The 25635-nt window shown below is 46.0% G+C and overlaps 1 long non-coding RNA gene across 4 annotated transcripts in view; it reads right to left on the bottom strand.

Moving 5' to 3' along the window:
• Positions 1 to 25635, bottom strand: part of LOC137539148 (uncharacterized) — a 413808-nt gene that overhangs the window by 145294 nt on the left and 242879 nt on the right. Inside the window, exon 6 of one of the 4 annotated variants that reach the window (XR_011024933.1) lies at positions 144 to 576. The exons of the other annotated variants lie outside the window; for them this stretch is intronic. This is a non-coding gene — a long non-coding RNA (uncharacterized lncRNA). Of the gene's footprint in view, positions 1 to 143; positions 577 to 25635 lie in introns of those variants that run through there. 4 annotated transcript variants of the gene reach the window in all.

A 25635-nucleotide genomic window follows, 5' to 3' on the forward strand; every position in this document is an offset into this window, starting at 1 on the left:
TCAAAATGTGGACAGTGCAATACATATGTTATGTAAGTAGAGCAAGTATTTATCTACTTATATACTGTATGTGTTTTTTTCTGACATAGTATGGCTGACCACTCCACTACTGGAAACAATATGAGACTTTTTTCTTTGCTACTAATGTTCTATTTCTTAGCTGTACTACACATACAATTTATTATCTCATATGTTTTTTTTACTTCAAATTCCAATTAAATAATTTTCTGTATTTTGATCAACTATGGTGAGTGGTTTTATTTTTCTTTTATATCCGTTTTTTCCTTTTATACCAGTTTTCTGCAGAATGGGTAAGTAATTGTACAGTCTTGTGAAATAGAAATTAGGGTCAGATGCTTGCTCACAGCGGCGTTTCATTCCCGATTCGTGGACTGCTGACCAACTGCCCCTCTTTCATTTAGGAGAACTGCGGAATTGTATTGGCAGAAGAGCAGATGTTGTGCCAGATCCAATCTGTGACACTGGCATAGTCTGGCAGCCTGTTGTTGAGAAGATCACTTGAGGGCTTTTTTCAGCAAGAACAAATTTGTACTCTTAGCAATGATTTTTCTGAAGCTGTAATAGATTCACAAAGATATTACAAAATGTAAAAATATCAGTGCACTCTGAAATCCGTGTTTGTTCAACATAATAACTGAAACTCTAGGCATGCAGCTAAATACATATTTGAGATACCGTGGGCCTGATCCAATGCACTTTCCCTTCTAAGTTTTCTCCTAGGTGATACTTTACATCCCTTAAATAAATGTCATTAAAGGACCACTGTCGCGAAAATCGTGACACTCAAAATGCATGTAAACATTCAAATAAGAAGTACATTTCTTCCAGAGTAAAATGAGCCATAAATTACTTTTATGTAATTTGACAGAAATGAACATTTTAGGAGTAGCCCATCTCCTCATGGGGAATTCTCAGGGGTTTTTCTGTTTTCAAAAGCACTTTGCGAATGGCAGTTGCTCCGTCCAACTGCCAAAAAAGTGTAAAGAAAGCAGAGAGGCTGGCCAGCATCTTTGTACAGGTAGTCCCCGACTTACGAACGACTCGCTGAAACGAATGGCATGGATTCTGTGTTTCCATGGGAACAAGGCAAAAACATTTTTCAAATCGGACTTGTAGTTTTTGAGAAAATCGATTTGAAAAAATTCAAAGAAAATGGCTTTTAAACGTGTATAAGCAGGCACAGAGGGCAGAGGTGACACAGAGGGGGACACTGGAGGCACAGAGGAGGTACAGGAGACAGAGATGGCACAGTGTTCCGACTAAAGAACAGATTCAGGTTAAGAACGAACCTACAGTCCCTATCTCGTTCGTTCACCGGGGACTACCTGTACACTGTATACTAAATTTTCAGGTAAAGCCTTTATAAAGAAAAGGCCATGCTGATAATCCCCCATGAAGAGATGGACTATTCCAAAACCTTTTGGTTCTGTCAGATTTCTACTACTCACTGTAAGTGACAGCAGCATAGGAGAAAAGTAATTCATGGCTCATTTGCCGGCTCATTTGCCGGCCTGGGCTCATCAAATCGAATCGAGGCCACTACCTGCATCCTTATTATTATCATTAGCTTTAGTATTATTTGCCTGTGTTTTTGCACAGCAATGTAAATGGCCGCTACGAACTGTCTACTGCATTTCAAGTGTACGGGTGTTGTGTCTGTCTTGTATTATACAAATTATGCCTATGCCATGTGTACCACAATTAATTCCGATTACAGCTCTTGCTGTACTTGGCGAAATAAAGTGATTCTGATTCTGATTCTGATTCTGATTTTACTCTGGAAGAAACATATTTCTTATTGTGTATGTTATTGCATGTATTTTAAATGTTACATTTTTTTTGCCATAGTGGTCCTTTAAGCCACCAGCAAGCAAGAAAATACTCTAATTATAAAATAATAATTTTGTTATAATCGTTTTTCACCTACTTACAGGGGTCATCAGGCAAAAACAGCACTCCCCGCTCTACTAACCCGAGGCTTCCTCCAGCCCCTTGCAGCTGACACGTCTCACGCCGCAGCTCCGCTGTCAGCCTCCTTTAAGGTGAAACGTGTGATATTACATTTTTTACCTACTTTTTAGTACTTTTTTTTAAATATGGTACAATATCCTAGCTAATAGCTATAACAGTTTTTGAAAGAAGTTATTTCTTTTTACATGTTTATTATATTTTTATTCTGTCTAAAATAAATATAGTCAATTTTATTTGAAGAGAGTATACCGGTATATTGGTTGAATATTTTGGATGATTTATTTATTTGACTTACATAAAATGTTACAATAAATGTTTCATTTGTTTTATTGTGTTTTTCAGCTTTTCTTTTGCGGGTCTAATGCCACGTTCACAGTGGCCGTTGCGTTCCCTGTGACAGCAGGACAGCAGCACTACACATTATCCATGCATCTGGTACAATGAAGCAGACACTGCATATTACAAAGTACAAAAGCTCAAGGGGGGTAATGATAATGATGTGCTTTATTCAGTATCAAAATTAGTGTACAAAATATGACAATCCACACCTGAAAACACTTAAAAAATGCTGTGGAGCGCTCCTCACGCGTACCCCATCACACAATCCAATCCATTCCAACCACTCTGGTACCGGTACCACGACACACCGATATCCTCCTAAGAAGTAAAGGCTCCTATCTTGACTGAGTGCAGGCAGACCAATGTTGGTTCTCACAGCTCCTGTGTCTTGCCAGACCGCAACTCCAGACGTCACTTCACCAAAGACCCATACGCTGCTGGCAACGGCGTTGCTTGCTTCGCTCTACCCGCCTGTACACAGCGGGAAGCATACGCGCATATATTCATAGGGTTTCCGTGCACATTTTTCCAGCTTCAGTATTGGCTATTGGGGGAGGGGAGGGCTGATCACGCAGTGCAGAACGTGACCCTGCCCATCGAAGTGTTGCGCCCGCCCACCGCGAGCTTCGTCAGGGTGATTGACAGGGGAGGTGGGGTTGTTATTTTATACCTTAGCTGTATTTCTCACCAGTGCTTCTCGCTCAAGTCGCCGCCCACTCAGAAGAGGTTCAAATACGTTGGCATACTGAGCATGCGCCCTGAAGCAGCTTAGCAATGCATCTCATGTACAGATTTCCTTTATTAAAGAGGTACAGTAAACCAGTTCTTTGACACTCCACATTTAAGTCCGTAGAGGTTACTTTCTCAAACCACTTTTATGCGAAAACTCGCTATGCCATCTTAGTGTCCAATGTATGTATGTAGAATCTCCTATTGTTGTCATAGGAATGAGGTGTATTCTAGCTCCTGATTCAGGCTATTCGGGGTCAGGGAATTGAGTGTGTAGATCCACCTACTCTCTTGCTCTAATAACCTCCTCTCTCTGTCCCCTCCCCCTTCTGTTCATTGGCAACTTATAAATCCCCTTGAATCTAAATCCCTATGTGGAACCAGCATGCAGGGAGTAGAAATGTACAGCCAGGGAGCTGAGGAATTCTCTGTTTGGACAACGCCAGTTCTCTGACACAGCCAATTAAAGTTATGCTTTTACTGTTAACGCACGCATTCAGCACACATTGAATGCAGTTCATTACTATACCACAATGTTTATACCGCAGTGTACCTGCTGCACTGTGAATATTGCTTGGGAGGTACATCACAGTGCGGTAAGGCACTGTGAACGTGGCATTCTTGGCACGTTTTATATTTAAAAAACATTTTTACTTTACTACGCTGTAGAAAATCTAGCTTCTGTTCTGTTGGAAAGTTGATGGTGAAAGCCCCAAAAAGAGAATCTTGTTCATTCATAAAACTAGCTGGTCAAAACATCACCTAGGGCTTAAAAAAATATGCAAATTATATTTATAAACTGTATAAACTATTTTGGAATTCAACATAATAGAAAGAGATATACGGTATGTAGAAAAGCAAATACTGCATAACTTTAAATGCCTAAATGAATTTACTTAAGAAAAAAAATCTCCAGTCAGCACATTGCCAGTAATCTTGCTGAGTTAGTAACTTCTGAATTAGTGGTCAAGCTACCATATCATAAGACAGATGGAGACACAGATCTATCTTCATTTACTTTAAAGGCAAAACACTGATGCTGAAAAGATCCTTTCCAGTCAGATGATGAGTTGCCAGCACGAATTCCTGGGTAATTAGGCACTTAAATTATTTATTTATCAATGTAATGGGACAGTAAACCATCAAGTGTTGAGTTACTTCTTCAAACTTTTAACATTTTATTTTCTAGAACAGACAAAGGCTTTATTACAAATGTGATGGCAGAAAGTAATATTAATAAGCACTTGACCCTTTCCCTGCTAGACGATTGTCCTAACATCTACTGCGAAGCAGTTTCTAATGCTGGGAATACACAATGAGATTTTTCAGTCGATTTACTGTCCGATCTTATTTTTCATCAATTTTCTTGGGTTTTCTGATCAATTTCCATTCACTTTTATGAGAAATCGATCAGAAAAATTATCGAAAATAAGATCGGACATATCGGAAATTATCTATCGAACCATCTATCCTCTGAAAAAGCTTATGGTGTATTCCCAGCATTAGACATTTTGCATTCATTAGGTTTACTTAGGATTTTTGACAAGAAAACCTACATAAAATAGGACATATTATAATTATAATGAATTGGGCTTGAACATTGAATCAAAATGTTGTACTTTTTCTGGAAATATAACAAAATTTCTGAGTGAAATGTGTAAAAAAAAAAGTGAAATAAAAAATAAAAGATATTTCCTTTTATTTTCAAGAAGGATTACATTTACTGTTAAAACTGTTAATGTTTGTAAGAGCCCTATTTCTGTTGAATCCAGGGATACCAGATATGTATTGGTATCCCTTTTTTCCTGTCCTGGAATAGGTGCGCTAGTACAGATAGCCAGATATAGGTGCAGCCAGTATAGGTAGCCTGAAATAGGTGTGCCAGTACAGGTTGCCAGGTATAGTTGCAGCCAGTATAGGTAGCCAGGAATAGATGCCCCTAGTACAGGTAGCCAGGTATAGATGCAGCCAGTATAGGTAGCCAGGTATAGGTGCCGCTAATACAGGTAGCCAAGTATAGGTGCAGCCAGTATAGGCAGCCAGGTATAGGTGCCGCAAGTACAGGTAGCCAGATATAGGTGCAGTAAGTATAGATAACCAGGAATTGGTGCCCCAGTATAGGTAGCAGGTATAGGTGCCTCAGTATAGGTAGCAGGTATGGGTGCCCCAATAAAGGTATTAGGTATAGGTACCCCCAGTATAGGTAGCAGGTATAGGTAGCAGGTATAGTTGACCCAGCATAGGTATTAGGTATAGGTGCCCCCAGTATAGGTAGCAGATATAGGTGCCACTGTGGGGAGGGGGGCTGACATCATCCTTTCTCCTTCCGCATGGGCCCCCTCCTGCGGCCCCCTGCAGAGCTGGAGTGCAGCGTTTGGTGTGTAATTAACTCACCCGATTGCAGGACCTATGTTGTGTACCTACTGGCAGTAGTCTCCTCTCCCAATCTCTGTATGATGCGTAGTAATCACTCATCATACAGAAAGTAGAGAGGAGACGGCTGCAGGTGGGGACACCGCATGGGGCGAGCGGTTAGGTGAGTAATTACACACCGACCACTTCTCCAGCAGTGCAGGGAGGCAGAGGAGAGGAGCCCACGTAGAGGGAGGGTGCATAATATTAGCCCTCCTTCCCACTGCTTCCTGGGGGAGAAAATGCCAAGTAGCGTACTAGGTACATTGCTGGCAGTTGGAGCCTTTCCTACCAAACGTACCTAGTACATGCTTGGCAGTGAAAGGGTTGAATGGAGTCTGAAGGGAAAATAAAAACAAAAAACAGAGAAAAGAAAAAAAAAACTTGCACGTGCGCAGTACAGAGCTGCCCATCTTTGGGAGCCCGAGTGCTTCCAAAGACTTCCAAAGTGTTCCGTGGTGGGAGATTCAAACGGAGGAGCCTGCGGGGAATGAGGACACTGTGAGGAGAACGGGAAGGCTCTATAGGACCCAGAGTCTTCCCTCTCCTTAGGTAAGTATCTGAGTTTGTTTGTTTTTTCTCTTTTTGAGCTTCAGACTTACTTTAAAAGCATATAACATTTTAAAGGTTTTTTTTATTTGTTTGTTTGTTTGTCCAGCCTGCTCACAATTTATTAAAGTTCTCCAAAAAACTGAAGAACAGAAGTGACCTGGTCTGGTCTTTACTTTAAATTATACCTAGTAAACATTTACGAGGCATGTCTCCCAGCAGAGATCGGTACCTGAGCAACATTGTAGGGCTGAGGCTATACAGACACATCACTAGCCTGCAGGCTAGTGATCAATTCTGTTGCAATTCTGGGCTGATCACTGACTGAGGCGTCAGGGAGCATCCAGAGGAACTGCCCATATGCTAGTTGTTTGGGAGAGCCGGTCATTATTAGCCACCCTAGCTGAGCGTCCTGGCATGTTTACAATGATTTTAGGTGGGAGAAATCTGCAGACCCTTACAAATATTGCTGGTAGATTAGTGAAAAGCAGTTGTGAAGCTGTGATTGTGTATGTGCAGGTGCATTGAAACATTTTTGCAATAAACTTTAGGTTGTATTGGATATTTTTCAAAAGTCCTTGCTGAAAATGCATGCATATGACTGCAAACCTTAACTGCAAGTTTCCAATCCCGTGTCAGTTGCGCTCAACTCCAGGGCTCATTCAATAAGGACCCTCCAGTAATCCGAAGATATACCTTGATAAATAAAAGACATATAGTGCAATACTGTTTCCAACATAAAAGATTAACACCCTTCTGTGCAACCTCATTCACGTTTAGAGCAAAGTATTAGACAAGAGGGGATTAGACCCACCACCTCCTAGCTCAGGCAGTACCCCCCCCCCCTTCCCCCCAAATCACCACTGCTCACCAGAAAGCAATGCAGTTCCTCAGCAGCTCAACAGCTTCGCTGACTGCACCTCATGCAGTGTTATCAGTGTATGCAGAGTCAATGCTTAGGAGTCAGGACTGATCTAAGGAGCTCAAACAAGGCAAGACATGTGTAAAACCGCAATTTTATTAAAACTCATTAAAATCAGTAATGCCCATACATGAAAAAACATTATAACAGCGTTTATATCACCATCTCTGAGTCGGGTGGATTGCAGCGTCCCGCAGCACGTTTCCTCACTCTCGGCTTGGCGTGTGTGTCCTTGACAGAGGGTCCCCTTTGTCAAGGCATAGGCAGTGAATTGCACCGTTGTGATATAGGCGTAATTGTCATTATGGCCTTTTTTGGGTCCCAAATTACGGGCACCATGCAATGCCCATATTACCTGTCTCAGTCTGAACAACTAGCGGTTTGTCACTGTGACTCATCCCTGTGACTTGCCTTTAGTGACCTGAGACAATATAAAGCAAATACTTATTAGCTACTCTAGTCACAGCTACTGATCAGAAATTCTCAGCATACCATAGCACACAATAACACAACACCTCAGGAGTCAGGGCCTCTGACTGTCATTAGTGATGGATTGCTCAGCAGAATGCTATGATTCCTAGTTGGTGACATGGCCAAACTCTCTACGGTTTTTCCCCCTGTATACCATGTTGTGAAGGATGTCCACTTAGGCTAAAGCTGGTCCTCCAGGTCTACTGTATCTGGTATAAATAGCCTATCACTGTCAGATACATTTGAGTGACTTGAAGGAGATTTATTTCCTCAACAAAACTGAAGGTTTTACTAAAAAAAATAGTAACAATGCTTTCTATTATGCGCTTTGGGTCCTACAGGGGAAAAGTACTTTACAAATGTTTTGTTGTTGTATTTGATCCCTTCAGCCTGAACGCCTACAATATTGTCTTCTTTGAACAACATGGCAACATGGGACATGATGTCACTTTTCTCTGCAGCCAATCACGTTGCACATAATGAATTACGGAGCTGAGATTGATATATCTCAGCTGTCAGACAGCATTCAGTAGCTGTGCATAGAAATACAATTATTTCCAGAGGATTGTAACGCAAATGGCTTCAGAGTTGCGCTTTGAGTGGAGACTGCTAATCTTGTTAGCTCAGCTATGCCAGGACTTTGTGGACTCTCCAGTCTCGGTGTGAGGTATGAGGGCTCAGGGCTGCAGGGAGTGCAGTCTATTTACAACATACTCAGAAACCGTGCAATGCCTTTCCTGGAAAATGCGGCTAATAAAAGTTCTCATTGTTGACTCGCAGCAGACGGATGTGGAAGTAGATGCCACAAATGCAATTTGACCAGGATACATTTTTGCAAGACACTAACTTTAGTCTCCTGGATTAAAGGGCATTCTTCAAACAGACATTGTGTTTTAAATCAATCACATTAGGAGCATTAGAACATAGGATCCCACTGTGACTGCTGCCCTTAATGGACAGTTAAACACTGCATCCGTTTTCTATGAGCCAATTGATGTTTATTCATTTTATTCTTGTCTGTTGTGTTGTTTTGGGAAACTGCCCCACTGCTTGGTCTGGGATTCAGTAAAATCTATCCTCACCCTGATTTACATTCTGAAATTTATCACAGGTGGAGACAATCTTTAGTTCTGGCAAATGATCTTCGTGCAATGTTCACTGCTGAGCCAGTAAAAAATATACAGTCAACCAGGATGCCCCAGAAGAAGGGGGGTGGGGGTCTGGAGGGGGGAATTCAGCATAATCAGCCTAGGCTAAGCATCCCATCGATATTGGAGGTGTTTCTGATGCTGAAACCAGGAAAATTACCATGAGTGTGGGTATCCTACCTTATAATATACAAGTGTCCCTGCGTCCTGTCCCTGTGTCAGTGCTTTTGCGCTACTGCGCATGTCCTGCACTAACAGCCATTGGGACAGGGTGCAGGACTGGCTCACCCCCTCTGACCTGCCTGCAGCTGCAGCCCTATCCTACGGGGGTCTACACCTCAGCCATACCCCAAGACCAGATAACAGGCCTGGGGGAGGGGTGGGCCTACTCCTCTCCCCATCCTGCACCTTCCGTGTCCTTACCCCTCCCCCTTCTCTTTACTTTACCTCCTTTGAGGCCCATGTTATCCGCCTCTACCATCCCCTCCCAGCCATTATTGCAGTCCTATACCGCCCCCCCTCCAGTACTATATCGCACTTCCTAGAAAACCTTGCCTCCTGGCTCCCACACATCCTGTCCTCCGACCTCCCAACAATCATCCTCGGAGACTTTAACATTCCAATTGATGAGCCTACCACCTCTGCTGCCACTCAGCTTCTCTCGCTCACCAACTCCCTTGGTCTCACTCAGCATACTAACGCCACAACCCACAGTGCTGGTAATACCTTGGACCTAATTTTCTCCAAAGCCATCGCACTTACCACCCTGGACATTACACCATTCCCCATCTCCGACCACCACCTCATCACCTTCACCCTCACTCCATCCAGCACCCCCTGTCCCCCTCCCCAAACTGGACGTTGGCAGAGAGATCTGCGCAACCTTGACCCCAATGTACTAGCCACACCCCTCCACTCTCTCTCCTCCTCCCTCCCCAGCCTAACCTGCCCCAACGAAGCGGCAGCTCAATACAACAGTAACCTCTCTGCAGCCTTAGACCATGCGGCTCCCCTGACCTTTCGTACCAACAGTCGCCCCAACTAGTGTTGGGCGAACATCTAGATGTTCGGGTTCGGGCCGAACAGGCCGAACATGGCCGCGATGTTCGGGTGTTCGACCCGAACTCCGAACATAATGGAAGTCAATGGGGACCCGAACTTTTGTGGTTTGTAAAGCCTCCTTACATGCTACATACCCCAAATTTACAGGGTATGTGCACCTTGGGAGTGGGTACAAGAGGAAAAAAAATTTAGCAAAAAGAGCTTATAGTTTTTGAGAAAATTGATTTTAAAGTTTCAAAGGGAAAACTGTCTTTTAAATGCGGGAAATGTCTGTTTTCTTTGCACAGGTAACATGCTTTTTGTCGGCATGCAGTCATAAATGTAATACATATAAGAGGTTCCAGGAAAAGGGACCGGTAATGCTAACCCAGCAGCAGCACACGTGATGGAACAGGAGGAGGGTGGCGCAGGAGGAGAAGGCCACGCTTTGAGACACAACAACCCAGGCCTTGCATGAGGACAAGAAGCGTGCGGATAGCATGCTTTGTACCACCATGCAGTCATAAATGTAATAAAGATAAGTGGTTCAATAAACAGGGACCACGCGGCAACGCTAACCCAGCAGCAGCACACGTGATGGAACAGGAGGAGGCGCAGGAGGAGAAGGCCACGCTTTGTGAGACACAACAACCCAGGCCTTGCATGAGGACAAAAAGCGTGCGGATAGCATGCTTTGTACCGCCATGTAGTCATAAATGTAATAAAGATAAGAGGTTCAATAAACAGGGACCACGCGGCAACGCTAACCCAGCAGCAGCAGCAGCAGCAGCACACGTGATGGAACAGGAGGAGGCGCAGGAGGAGAAGGCCACGCTTTGTGAGACACAACAACCCAGGCCTTGCATGAGGACAAAAAGCGTGCGGATAGCATGCTTTGTACCGCCATGTAGTCATAAATGTAATAAAGATAAGAGGTTCCATAAACAGGGACCGGCAACGGTAACCCAGCAGCAGCAGCAGCAGCAGCAGCACACGTGATGGAACAGGAGGAGGCGCAGGAGGAGAAGGCCACGCTTTGTGAGACACAACAACCCAGGCCTTGCATGAGGACAAAAAGCGTGCGGATAGCATGCTTTGTACCGCCATGTAGTCATAAATGTAATAAAGATAATAGGTTCCATAAACAGGGACCGGCAACGGTAACCCAGCAGCAGCAGCAGCAGCACACGTGATGGAACAGGAGGAGGCGCAGGAGGAGAAGGCCACGCTTTGTGAGACACAACAACCCAGGCCTTGCATGAGGACAAAAAGCGTGCGGATAGCATGCTTTGTACCGCCATGTAGTCATAAATGTAATAAAGATAAGAGGTTCCATAAACAGGGACCGGCAACGGTAACCCAGCAGCAGCAGCAGCAGCAGCAGCACACGTGATGGAACAGGAGGAGGCGCAGGAGGAGAAGGCCACGCTTTGTGAGACACAACAACCCAGGCCTTGCATGAGGACAAAAAGCGTGCGGATATAGCAGCAATGCTTTTTGCCGCCATGCAGTCATAAATGTAATACAGATGAGAGGTTCAATAAACAGGGACCGGAAACGCTAAACCATCCCAGATGTTCATCGGTCATGTTACTTGGTTGGGGTCCAGGAGTGTTGCGTAGTCGTTTCCAATCCAGGATTGATTCATTTTAATTTGAGTCAGACGGTCTGCATTTTCTGTGGAGAGGCGGATACGCCGATCTGTGATGATGCCTCCGGCAGCACTGAAACAGCGTTCCGACATAACGCTGGCTGCCGGGCAAGCCAGCACCTCTATTGCGTACATTGCCAGTTCGTGCCAGGTGTCTAGCTTCATGCCCGGTTTCAGGTCCAGCGGTGCCAGCCACAAATCCGTCTGTTCCTTTATTCCCCTCCAAATTTCCTCCCCTGTGTGCTGCTTATCCCCAAGGCAGATCAGCTTCAGCAACGCTTGCTGACGCATGCCAACAGCTGTGCTGCACTGCTTCCACGATCCTACTGCTGCTGGTGCTGGGTTAGCATTTCCGGATGAGGTACAGCTTTGAGATGCGTTGGAGGAGAAGGAGTCAGAGAGGTAGGTGCTGCTGTTGTTATCCAGCTGTTTGCGGCGTGGGCAACACCCGCGCCGTAGCAGGTGAGGAATCGCTGCCAGGCTCCACAAGGTTCACCCAGTGCGCGGTAAGGGAGATGTATCGACCCTGGCCGAACGCACTCGTCCAGGTGTCAGTGGTGAGGTGAACCTTGCAGGCAACGGCATTCTTCAAGCTTCGGGTTATTTAGCTGACCACGTGCTCATGCAACTCAGGCACTGCAGAGCGCGCAAAGTGGTAGCGGCTGGGAACCACGTAACGTGGGATGGCCACTGACATCATGCCCTTGAAGCTGTTTGTCTCCACCACTCGATATGGCAGCATTTCGCAGGCCAGAAGCTTGGCTATGCTGGCTGGCTGTTACTGCCACGGCCCGGGGGTCATTTGCTGGCAATTTCCTCTTGTGCTCAAACATCTCAGAGACAGACAACTCAACCGTAGCGCTGCACACCGAAGGGCTGTTGGTTGTTGTGTTTGATGAACACTGGGAGACCTCAAGAGCACTAGTCCGGAAAGTGACAGTGTCAGCATCGTCTGATGTTTGTGAATGTTGTGAACCACGCAATGGCTGGGCTACTGCTGCTGCTGAGGCGGGTCTGGTGGTGAGTCTGGTGAACCCAAGGGAGGCAGTGTTGCTGGTGGTACCCTGTCCTGCCGCGTTTGCCCACAGAGTGGGATGTTTGGATAGAATGTGGCGGCTCATGCTGGTGGTGGAGAGGTTGTTAATACTTTTCCCCCTGCTCAGGCGGGTCTTGCACACCTTGCAAATCGCCATGGTAACATCCTCAGTGCAGTCTTCAAAGAAAGCCCAGACTTTAACTGGCTGAGGACTCGGACCTCGTGCGTGATGTGCTGGTGCTGCTTAACCCACTGCTGGACGCTTGAGAGGTCATCCAAGTAATTATCTGGTCCTGTTCTTTTGGATCTGTGAGGGTTGTTGTCCTGGACAACATGGGCAGTATTGAGTGGGTTTTCTTGGGTGCTCCCCTGTGGCCTGTACGTGAACCGTCAGGGGAAACACCTCTTCCCTTGCCCCTCCCTCTTTCACCGGATTTCTTCCTCATTTCACTTATCCTTAAAGTACACGCTGACTGGCAGCAGTACAGTGGCAGTACAGAAATGCTATACAGTGGTGGGTGAGCGGTGTACCACTATTGTCAGCAGTGACACAGAGCACAATGCTATACAGTGGCGGGTGAGCGGTGTACTACTGTTCCCAGCAGACACAGAGTGGAAGTAAACACAATGCTATATAGTGTGGCTGAGCCGTGTACACAGAGTGGCATTAAACACAATGCTATATAGTCTGCTATATAGTCACCCCGAACAGGGTGATGTTCTGCAGAACCCGAACAGTGGCAAACACTGTTCGCCCAACACTACTGGGAGGGAACGCAGATTTTAGTACCTAAACACACGATACAACATGTTTTCCGGGGTCGGACTCTGAGGCACATACAGATGGTCCCGATCATCATCCTCATCATACAACTCTTCTCCTGAGTCTGACCCACCCACCACCTCTGCCACCCCAACATCCCCAGACACAGACCCCTCATCGTCCTCAACATTAACTTGGGATGCTGGCCTGAGCCAGACCTCCTCCTCCACATCAGGCCCCATCATCTCCTCAATGGCAGCCCTCATTAATCGCTCTGGCGACGGACTGATGGACACAACGTTCTCCTCCGGGGAGGGCTGCTGCTGACCACTGGCTGCTGGGGTGGATGTTATAGCTTGCGTGGGGCGTTGGCTGTTGCTGTTGTTGGGAGTGCTGCTCACAGCGGAGGTCTCTGGGGAACTCATGTTGAGCTCATATAGTGGTTGACGGTGAGTGGAGTATTACTGATCCCAGCAATATACACACTGACTGGCAGAGTACGCAATGCTATATAGTGTGGCTGAGCGGTGTACACAGAGTGGCAGTAAACACAATGCTATATAGTCTGGCTGAGCGAGCGGTGTACTACTGTTCCCAGCAGAATCAGAGTGGCAGTAAACAATGGTATATAGTCTGGCTGAGCGGTGTACACAGAGTGTCAGTAAACAATGGTATATAGTCTGGCTGAGCGAGCGGTGTACTACTGTTCCCAGCAGAATCAGAGTGGCAGTAAACAATGGTATATAGTCTGGCTGAGCGGTGTACACAGAGTGTCAGTAAACAATGGTATATAGTCTGGCTGAGCGGTGTACACACAATGCTATATAGTCTGCTATATAGTGTCAGTAAACAATGGTATATAGTCTGGCTGAGCGAGCGGTGTACTACTGTTCCCAGCAGAATCAGAGTGGCAGTAAACAATGGTATATAGTCTGGCTGAGCGGTGTACACAGAGTGTCAGTAAACAATGGTATATAGTCTGGCTGAGCGAGCGGTGTGCTACTGTTCCCAGCAGAATCAGAGTGGCAGTAAACAATGGTATATAGTCTGGCTGAGCGGTGTACACAGAGTGTCAGTAAACAATGGTATATAGTCTGGCTGAGCGGTGTACACACAATGCTATATAGTCTGCTATATAGTGTCAGTAAACAATGGTATATAGTCTGGCTGAGCGAGCGGTGTACTACTGTTCCCAGCAGAATCAGAGTGGCAGTAAACAATGGTATATAGTCTGGCTGAGCGGTGTACACAGAGTTTCAGTAAACAATGGTATATAGTCTGGCTGAGCGGTGTACACAGAGTGTCAGTAAACAATGGTATATAGTCTGGCTGAGCGGTGTACACAGAGTGGCAGTAAACACAATGCTATATAGTCTGGCTGAGCGAGCGGTGTACTACTGTTCCCAGCAGAATCAGAGTGGCAGTAAACAATGGTATATAGTCTGGCTGAGCGGTGTACACAGAGTGTCAGTAAACAATGGTATATAGTCTGGCTGAGCGGTGTACACAGAGTGTCAGTAAACAATGGTATATAGTCTGGCTGAGCGGTGTACACAGAGTGGCAGTAAACACAATGCTATATACTCTGGCTGAGCGAGCGGTGTACTACTGTTCCCAGCAGACACAGAACAGTAAACAGAATGCTATATAGTGTGGCTGAGCGAGCGGTGTACCACTATTCCCAGCAGACACAGAACAGTAAACAGAATGCTATATAGTGTGGCTGAGCGAGCGGTGTACCACTATTCCCAGCAGACACAGAACAGTAAACAGAATGCTATATAGTGTGGCTGAGCGAGCGGTGTACCACTATTCCCAGCAGACACAGAACAGTGAACAGAATGCTATATAGTGTGGCTGAGCGAGCGGTGTACCACTATTCCCAGCAGACACAGAACAGTGAACAGAATGCTATATAGTGTGGCTGAGCGAGCGGTGTACCACTATTCCCAGCAGACACAGAACAGTGAACAGAATGCTATATAGTGTGGATGAGCGAGCGGTGTACCACTATTCCCAGCAGACACAGAACAGTGAACAGAATGCTATATAGTGTGGCTGAGCGAGCGGTGTACCACTATTCCCAGCAGACACAGAACAGTAAACAGAATGCTATATAGTGTGGCTGAGCGAGCGGTGTACCACTATTCCCAGCAGACACAGAACAGTAAACAGAATGCTATATAGTGTGGCTGAGCGAGCGGTGTACCACTATTCCAAGCAGACACAGAACAGTGAACAGAATGCTATATAGTGTGGCTGAGCGAGCGGTGTACCACTATTCCCAGCAGACACAGAGTGGCAGTAAACAGAATGCTATATAGTGTGGCTGAGCGAGGTACACAGAGTGGCAGTAAACAGAATGCTATATAGTGTGGCTGAGCAAGCGGTGTACTACTATTCCCAGCAGACACAGAGTGGCAGTAAACAGAATGCTATATAGTGTGGCTGAGCGAGGTACACAGAGTGGCAGTAAACAGAATGCTATATAGTGTGGCTGAGCAAGCGGTGTACTACTGTTCCCAGCAGTGACACAATGACAGGGGGGACCCTGGCTAGCGTGGCTGGAGCGCGAACTACCCTGCCTGCCTACCCAAAGCTAAACCCACAGACAAATGGCGGAGATATGACGTGGTTCGGGTATTTATTTACCCGAACCACGTGACCGTTCGGCCAATCAGAGCGCGTTCGGGTCCGAACCACGTGACCCGTTCGGCCAATCACAGCGCTAGCCGAACGTTCGGGGAACGTTCGGCCATGCGCTCTTAGTTCGGCCATATGGCCGAACGGTTTGGCCGAGCACCGTCAGGTGTTCGGCCGAACTCGAACATCACCCGAACAGGGTGATGTTCTGCAGAACCCGAACAGTGGCGAACACTGTTCGCCCAACACTAGCCCCAACCCCCAACCTTGGCACACTGCCCTCACAAGAAAACTACAACATGAGACACGAGCTGCAGAACGCAAATGGAGGAAATCCCGCAACAGCAATGATTTCCTGGGATACAAGACCAAGTTGCAGACGTACCATGCTGCCCTCGCTGATAGTAAACAGATATACTTCACTCACTTGATCGCTACCCAAGCCTCCAACCCACGTCGTCTTTTTGCCACCTTCAATGCCCTACTTAACCCCACACCTCCCCCCCCAACCTCCACCCTCTCAGCCACTGACCTATCAAATTACTTTATCAACAAAATTACAACCATCCGGAGGGATATTTCTCTCCTCCACTCTATCGCCCCCGCCTCCCCAGCACATCCGACTCCTTCCTCTTTCTCCTCCCTTACCTCCTTCAATCCTGTCACGGTGGAGGAAGTCAACCAGCTGCTGGCAACTTCACCTGCCACTTCCTGCCCCCTAGATCCGGTCTCATCTGATTCTCTGCGCCCACATTTTTCTGATCTGGCCCCTGTCCTCACCCATCTGTTCAACCTCTCCTTCTCCACCGGCATCTTCCCCTCCGTATTCAAACAGGCCACTGTGCTTCCCCTACTAAAGAAATCTTCACTTGACCCTGCTCTGCCATCCAACTACCGCCCAATCTCTCTCCTCCCTTTTGCCTCAAAAATTCTTGAACGCCTGGCCCACCAACGCCTGACCAACTTCCTTAACTCCAACTCCCTTCTCAATCCCCTGCAATCTGGTTTTCGCACAGCCCATTCTACAGAAACCGCCCTCACCAAAGTGGTAAATGACCTCGCCCTTGCCAAAGCCGAAGGTAAATACTCCATCCTGCTCCTCCTGGACCTCTCCTCGGCATTTGACACTGTCGACCACTCCCTCCTCCTCCACTCCCTGCAGCTAATGGGCATTCAGGACCTAGCCTTAGCCTGGATCTCCTCCTACCTCTCCAACCGCTCCTTTACAACATTTTTCAATGGCTCCTCATCCACTCCTACACCCCTCTCAGTTGGTGTTCCTCAAGGTTCCGTCCTAGGACCCCTACTGTTCTCACTCTATACTGCCTCAATTGGCAAAATCATCTCCTCCATGGGCTTCAATTACCACCTGTATGCCGACGACACCCAGATATATCTCCACACCCCAGACCTCTCCTCCTCTACCATGGACAAAGTCTCTGACTGCCTCACATCCATTTCCTCCTGGATGGCTGCCAGGTACCTGAAGCTTAATTTGGACAAGACTGAGCTTCTAATATTCCCACCCCGCACAGCTGCACCCCTCCCAGATCTGCACGTCACTATTGAAAATACTATAATCCACCCTACCTCCCAAGCCCGCTGTCTAGGCGTTACTCTGGACTCTGAACTTTCCTTTACCGCCCACATCCAAGGTATTGCCAGATCCTGCAACTTCCACCTCCGCAACATCTCCAAGATCCGCTCCTACCTGTCCCCTGACACCACTAAACTCCTTATCCACGCCCTTGTCATCTCCCGCCTAGACTACTGCAATTCTCTTTTATCTGGCCTCCCCTCTAACCGTACTGACCCACTTAAATTGGTAATGAATGCGGCAGCCAGACTGATACATTCTTCTCACCGCAGCGCCTCTACAACTCCGCTCTGTAAAGCACTACACTGGCTCCCCATCAGCTTTAGGATCAATTTCAAAATCCTGTGCTTTGCCTACAAATCAGTGCACAAGACCTGCCCAAACTACATCTCTGATCTGGTCCACAGGCACATACCAGCCCGCCCCCTCCGATCCTCCAATGACCTGCGCCTAGTCGCACCACGCATAACTCAGTCACACGCTCGATTGCAGGACTTCACCAGGGCCGCCCCTACTCTCTGGAACTCTCTCCCACCAGCCGTCAGACTCGCCCCCACCTTTAATTCCTTCAAACAAGCTCTCAAGACTCACCTCTTCACGCTCGCATACCCCCCTACACCAGCACTATAATATGTTCTGTTAGACCCCCTCTCAAAAGACGCACCTATTGTCTCCACCCCACCCTTTAGATTGTAAGCCTCCGGCAGGGCCCTCCTCCATAACGTATCCAGCTTGATTATGCAATCTTACTCGCAACCACCCCTCTTGTAGACTCGAACAGTCTCTATTTTGACCTATGACACTGTATTGTTATCAAATCATTTGCATGATCTTGTTTTGTTGTGAGTTTCCGTATGTTCTACCTGTATGTTAACCCATTTATCTATTGTGCAGCGCTGCGTAAGATGTTGGCGCTTTATAAATACAATAAATAATAATAATAATAATAAGGACTGGCCGGCGGAGCAGTAGGGTACGTGTGCGCGTGCAGACGGCGGGCGTGTGTCCGCACGGAGCGGTTGGGGGTGCGCGCGGCGCCTGGGTGCGCGTACGTGGCGGTGACAGAACTAGAGCCGAAAGGGGCTCAGGTCACTAGTCCTGAATAACTTACTACAATCTACTATATGTCATTACAGTGCCCTTTTTAACTAATGTGATATTTACCCCACTTTTGAGCAGGTCCTATAACACTACTGTCTGCATCACTTCTTCTCTGTTGTCTGAGCTCCGCAGATTAGATTGTTCAGCATACTGTGCAGCTGTCACATCCTGTTCACATTTTTTTTTACTTTCAACTTATTTAAAAAAAATTGGCATGGAGTCTCCTTCTCGAGCTCTACCAGCTCTATACAAGGTGGTGATTAGTGGGATCACCATTAAATAAACAAGGTTAATTGCACTAAGGTGCCATAATAGTTTTAATTTACTCCACTTCACTCTAGACATAAGGCCTTGTTCACAGTGGGACGTTGCGTTGTGTTCCTTGTATTACAAGAATGCAATGGAAAAAAAAATAGTCATACCGTACATTATGGCCTTGTAGCGTTGCATACAGTGAAGGATACAGTCAATGAAAAGAATGCTTCACTCTACCTGTTAACACATCCATTTAGTCCTAAGACACTGCATACCATGCTGCAATTAATTTTACCACAACGCTACCGCTGCACTGTGAACTTTGCATAGTGGGTGCGGTAAGCCGCATTACAAAGCAACCGTTACACTGTGCCGCAACGCACCAGTGTGAATAGAGCCTGAAAATGAAGTTCAGCTTGGTAACCAGTATGCCATACATCACGTTTTATTCGCTTCATAAAACTAAACCGATAAATGACTTTTTTCTCTCACAGTAATATTAGAGCTTTGGCCACAGAACGCAATGTTTCCGAAGAAGCTGGATCTGTGCCAGGTAGGAGAAGAACACATTCTGTACCTCTGGTGCTTTTCCCGCCTAATGATAGGGCTTGGCTATAGGATGAAAAAAACTGCTCATTAAGAAAGTCAAATGTATTTCTGCCTGAAATTCACAAGATATGAGTTTCTAAATGTATCGGCGGAGATCACAGCAGTAAATTAGATCATGTGAGCAAAAAAAAAAAAATGTCTTGTGTGTTCCCACAGCTCCGGGAACTTAGTGATACTGAAAGGGGTAATTAGTCTGGGAAAGTAGAAGTGACAAAAAAATAATATATGAACCGTTCTTCCATTCTACTTCCCTTTCTCTCCCATGATCCCTCCTTGCTGGTCTGGTCTTCATACCTTACAATGTATTCCCGGTTATAGGAATAGGACAGCGTTGTTCCCAATTTTTTCGGAGGGACAGTCCCTCTTTGGGAACTAAATCTCTCTGTGCCTCTTTCTTCCTTTTTCAGGACTCATGTACAGATCTATGTAAATATAAACAGTATTTTTTTTTCTACTGAATAATGTGTTTAACCTCCTTGCCGGTCTAAAAAATCCGGCAAGGAGGCAGCGCCGCACATTTTTTTAATTTTTTTTTTTTTAAATCATGTAGCGAGCCAAGGGCTCGCTACATGATAGCCGCTAAGCGGCGGCATCCCCCCACCCACTCCGATCGCCTTCGGCGATCAGAGTATGCAGGGAATCCCGTTGAGAACGGGATTTCCTGCAGGGCTTCCCCGGTCGCCATGGCGACGGGGCGGGATGACGTCACCGACGTCATGGACGTCGGGACATCATAGGGAATCCCGATCCGCCCCTCAACGCTGCCTGGCACTGATTGGCCAGGCAGCGCAGGGCTCTGAGGCGGGGGGGGGGAGCGACTCGGCGCGGCGGATTGCGGCGGATCGGCGGCGAGCGGCGGCGATCGGAAGTTACAAGCAGCTAGCAAAGTGGTAGCTGCTTGTAACAAAAAAAAAATTATGCAAATCGGCCCAGCGGGGCCTGAGATATCCTCCTGCGCAGGTTACCCCGAGCTGAGCTCGGGATAACCGGCAAGGAGGTTAATATACTTTAAAAGTTATTTCTATCAATTAAATTGATATATTTCCATTTTTTAAATGTTACAATGAAGGAGAGCTAATGATGATAGAGAGGAGTAATATGGTCTGCATTTTAAAATGTCATCTTTTGCTTCTGATTTTTTTCTGGTATCAGTAACTAGGGGTGTGGCGGCAGCATAATTGGGGGTGTGGCAGGGGTGAGTCTTTAAAGAGGAACTGTCTGGAAAATCTTAAAATTTAAAATGCATACAAATAAGAAGTACATTTCTCCCAGAGTAAAATGAGCCATAAATTACTTTTCTCCTATGTTGCTGTCACTTAAAGTAGGTAGTAGAAATCTGTTATTACCGACAGATTTTGGACTAGTACATCTCTCCATAGGGGATTCTCAGCATGGTCTTTATTCTTTATAAAGACAATCCCTGAAAAATCCACTCCCACCCCACCACCAATTCACATTGACGGTTCAGAAGTGGCTAGACTGCCTTGTGCCCGTCTCCTGGGCACTACCATCTCCAGTGACCTTAGCTGGAGACCTAACATCACTGCCATCCAAAGGAAAGCCCAGCAAAGAGTCTACTTCCTTCGTCAGCTAAGGAAGTTCAGCATGGCCCCAGAGATTCTGATCTGCTTCTACTCCACCACCATTGAAATCGATCGTGTGCTCTTCCATCCTGGTTTGGTACACCGTCGCCACCGCCAGCGACAGGCTCACACTTCAGAGGGTCATCAGGGCAGCAGAGAGGGTTATTGGAAGACCTCTCCCCTCACTCAACCTCCTACACAGGAGAAGGCTGAGATCGAGGGCGCTGAGGATCGCTAACGATCCTGCTCACCCGGGCCATCGCTACTTCTGCCAGCTCCCACTAGGACGGAGACTTCGGGCCATCTCCACAAGGACTGCCAGACACAGCAACTCTTTCTTCCCCTCGGCCGTCAGCCTCCTTAACTCTCTCCACGTACTCCCATCAGCACACAAATCAAATTGACACAAAAAGTAATTGATGAAAGGCCATTCTAGATTTTTTTCAGTACTGTTACGGGTGATGCCAAATTGCTGCTAATATAATGTAACGAAAATGTTAAGTGCTATATAATGTAAATGTTATTGCTTGTCCTCTGTGTATGTAAGTGTAGTGTTAAAGAGAATCTGTATTGTTAAAATCGCACAAAAGTAAACATACCAGTGCGTTAGGGGACATCTCCTATTACCCTCTGACACAATTTCGCAGCTCCTCGCCGCATTAAAAGTGGTTAAAAACAGTTTTAAAAAGTTTGTTTATAAACAAACAAAATGGCCACCAAAACAGGAAGTAGGTTGATGTACAGTATGTCCACACATAGAAAATACATCCATACACAAGTAGGCTGTATACAGCCTTCCTTTTGAATCTCAAGAGATCATTTGTGTGTTTCTTTCCCCCTGCAGTTCTCATGCACTGAAGTTTCAGGCTGCTTGTTTCTTCCTGCAAACAGCTTTGCCCTTGTCTGTAATTCTTCAGTATGTGAAAGCCCAGCCAGCTCAGAGGACGATTTATCCAGCTTGTAAAAGATAAGAGAGAAGAGAGAAGCTGCTCTAATCCTAAATAACACACAGGCAGTGTGCATAGAGGGGCCTGGAAGGGGGAGTTCATAGCAGAACCACAACACTGAAGAACTTGGCAGCCTTCCAGACACAGGCTGACAAGTCTGACAGGGGAAAGATACATTGATTTATTACAGAGACTGTGATAGTATAAAGTGCTGCAGTAAGCCAGAACACATTAGAATAGCTTTTTGAACTTGTAGGATGATAAAAAACAGGATGCAATTTTTGTTACGGAGTCTCTTTAACTCAGTTCTGCTGCTGTATGCTACCTATCGTTGTCTCTTCCTGAGCTATATGTACTGACTGTGCCAAAACCAATTCCGGGCACGACCCAGTCATGCTTGGCGAATAAAGAATTCCTGATTCCTGATTCCTTCCTAATTCCTTATACAAAGATGCTGGCCATCCTCCCTGCTCGCTGCACACTATTTTGACAGTTGGACGGAGCAACTGTCATTCACTAAGTGCTTTTAAAAATAAAGAGAACCCTGAGCACCCCCCTATGAGAAGATGGGCTAGTCCAAAATCTGTCGGTAATTACAAATTTCTACTTCTTATTGTAAGTGACAGGAACATAGGAGAAAAGTAATTTATGGCTCATTTTACTCTTGGAGAAATGTAGTTCTTATTTGTATGCATTTTAAATTTTAAGATTTCCGCAACAGTTCCTCTTTAAGTGTCATTCTTTCTAAGCTCAAAAATTTGGGAGGAATGGTTTTGGATGTGGTCGGGTTGGAATCTGTTATTTTTTTTAATAATTAGAAACTTTGTTGCATGTTACTAGTGAAAAATATAATGTGCTAATACCGCCAGGAGCTTCAAAATCCTCCTTCCGGTTGGGTGGAGAAGATGGCAAATCCTGTACGGCCTCAGCGCCAGAGGAGCAGCACCACGTAGATTATTGATGCTCCCCAAAAGCCCACACCCCCCAACAGCACACACCATTATGAACCTTAAAGGGATGCTTAAATAAAAAAAAAATAGTTTTACTCACCTGGGGCTTCTACCAACCCCCTGCAGCCATCTTGGGCCCTTGCAGTCTCGATCGGCACCTCCTGTCCCCTGCCGGCAGCTACTTTCACTTTCGGCGACAGGCCTGACAGGCCTGGCCACGCATCTGCTTCTATGCATTCCTGTCCGCAATAGCGCCCTCTATACTGCTATTTCAGACAGGGAGTAGAATTTCATTTTTATTTTTGTTTTACTTAAGTGTCATTTTAAGGGGAGGTTCATTTGAAAAGGTGCTCAAGTCTCTTTACGCGTCATCCGCAGGGATTGCTAGTTTAAAGGCTAGAAAGACATCTGTTGCCATGGAGGCGGAGGAGGCACCACAATCGACACATGACAGAGTGGCCACTCGCATAGCTCCCAACTGTCCCTCTTTCAAGACTGTTGTACAGATCTGTGTCAATATAGGTGTTTTTCTACTACTGTAAAATGTGTTTAAATTACTTTAAAATATATTTGCATTAATTACATTTATATATTTCTCATTTTCAAATGTTTAAATGAAGATAAAATAATGATGATAGAAAGCACCAGTGTGGCTTGAATGATAAAACTACAGTACATCTTTTGATTCGGAATTCTTTGTGATATGCATGGCAAGGGGTGTGGTTAGAGGAGTGTGTCTTAAAGTCTCCCTCTTTCTTATCTCAAAAAGTTGTGAGGTATATGGCCTCTGGAGGGCAAGATGAGTAGGAGAATAACAGTCAGCCCGCATTGGTGTAAAAGATCTGGCATGCTGTTTATTTAGAGGACATCAGGGGGCTTCTGTACACATGCTAGATTCTCAACTGAGGTGGTTCTTACTGGCTGCCTCATCCTAGTTTCATCCACCTTGCTTTAGCTTTGGCCCTGTTTGCTATCTCTTGTCTTATCAAATGTATTTACCTGTGATAAGTCCTTTGAACTTAGGCTCTTTTTCCACTACGCCCAAGTCCATGCAACATAGTCTCACATACGAGAGGGGTGGGGAAACGCTGCCTAACTAGTGGCTTGCTGTTCAGATTGTTCTGTGGTGCAAATAGGGAAGGCATGTTGCAGTTTTATGCAGCACATAGCCTAATCACTATAGCCATGCATGGCATGGCTTAGCGCTTCGTGCTGTGGCTACACACCTGAATGGGAGCTGTGGTCGAATCGGCAACGGCTCCTAGTGGAAACAGCAAGATAAAATTGTTGGAAACGGACACTGAATCACCATTTTATGATCAAATACAGATATGTATAAATAGACCCTACAATTCTTTGGAGAAGAATGTCTTCATGTGATCCTTGCAGCTGCTGCCACTTCCTGGTACATTTTACAAGATCAGTGTCGGGCTCCTCTTCCTGCACAAGCGCTGCTGTACCCATGTGAGCACAGCCGTACCTGCACAGTAGCATTACTGGTCCGCAAACAGTAATGGAGGTCTGGAGATGCCTCTACAGCATCCAGAGGCTTCCCTCTTCTTAGGTAAGTATGTGTTTTTAGACCTGAGGTTAGCCTCGGGTACACATTAAAGTAATAACTCTCAGTGTTACGTCAGTATCTATTTCGATTACAAACAATCCCATTAAATTTATCCCATTTAAAGTAAACCTGAGAGGGCGAGGGAGAAAAACATACATACCTGGGGCTTCCTCCAGCCCATTCCAGGCTAATCATTCCTTCAACATCCTCCTCTGTCACCTGCATCATCCATAGTTGGCCCTGAAAATCCTCAGATCTGGGGCATTCTGCACATGTGCGGCCCGGCTGCGCTCGTGCCCCCATCACGCTCACGCAACCGGGAGCACTCTACGGGAAGGGGGAGCACACGCCGACTGCGCCGACTGGCCTCCGACTGGAGGACTTTTCCGAGGCCAACTGTGGACGATGCAGGTGGCGGAGTAGGAAAGCGAGGGAGTGATCAGCCTGGAAAGGGCTGGCGGAAGCCCCAGGTATGTATATTTCTTTCTCCCTCCCCATTTCAGTTACCCTTAAAGTACATTGGTTATTACCTATCAATCATGAACCCATCAAATCTGAGTGTTATGGAAAATTTGACCACTGCTGTGATTTGGGAGCCCCCTATGTAATAGTCATTTGAATTTGCACAGCTACATTAAACACGTACATATGTGTTTCTACTGCCATTATTTTTCTCTAATTTACAGCTCCAGAAATATAAATGGTGTGTAATCAGCTTCCATTGTATGACAAGTGCACAGCTGAACACGCTCCATAATTGCATGACCAGCGAGTTGGAATTGCCCAGATGCTTTGCACAGTTCCAGTTTAGTAAATTCTGTTATACCTGTATGCCTGCAGATCTTGTGAGATTGACCTTTAAACAGCGTGCCCTATCACTCCTCTACTTTATTACTATTTTATGCACTGCAGAATCCTTGCTACACTGCGTAGACGACGATCCCTTTGTGTGCTTTATGGTTCTGTGCCCAGACCTGTCTGCACATACCCAAGCAATGAAAAATGATCAGAAAGCAAAAAAGTACGCTAAAAATAAACCTGTAAGCAAGAAAGGTTTTATGAACCAAAAGTGTTATATACTGTACCACCATGCACAGAAAGGTGTTATAATATACTTGTATGATCACTTGCTGTTTTTCCTTTGCAGACAAGAAAAAAATCATTGCTGTAGGACTGTGTGTGCAGCTCGCAGGCAGTTCATGCATCTGCTTCCAGCTGAGAATGGGGTGGAGTTTTCAGGATGCTGTACAGGGCCGGTTCAAGTCACAATGGGGCCCTAGGGCAAAATTAACCTGGGGGGCCCTGTCCCTCAGCATATTCACCCCCAGGGCACCTG

This window comes from Hyperolius riggenbachi, chromosome 11, assembly GCF_040937935.1.
Source record: "Hyperolius riggenbachi isolate aHypRig1 chromosome 11, aHypRig1.pri, whole genome shotgun sequence".
NCBI classification, from domain to species: domain Eukaryota; kingdom Metazoa; phylum Chordata; class Amphibia; order Anura; family Hyperoliidae; genus Hyperolius; species Hyperolius riggenbachi.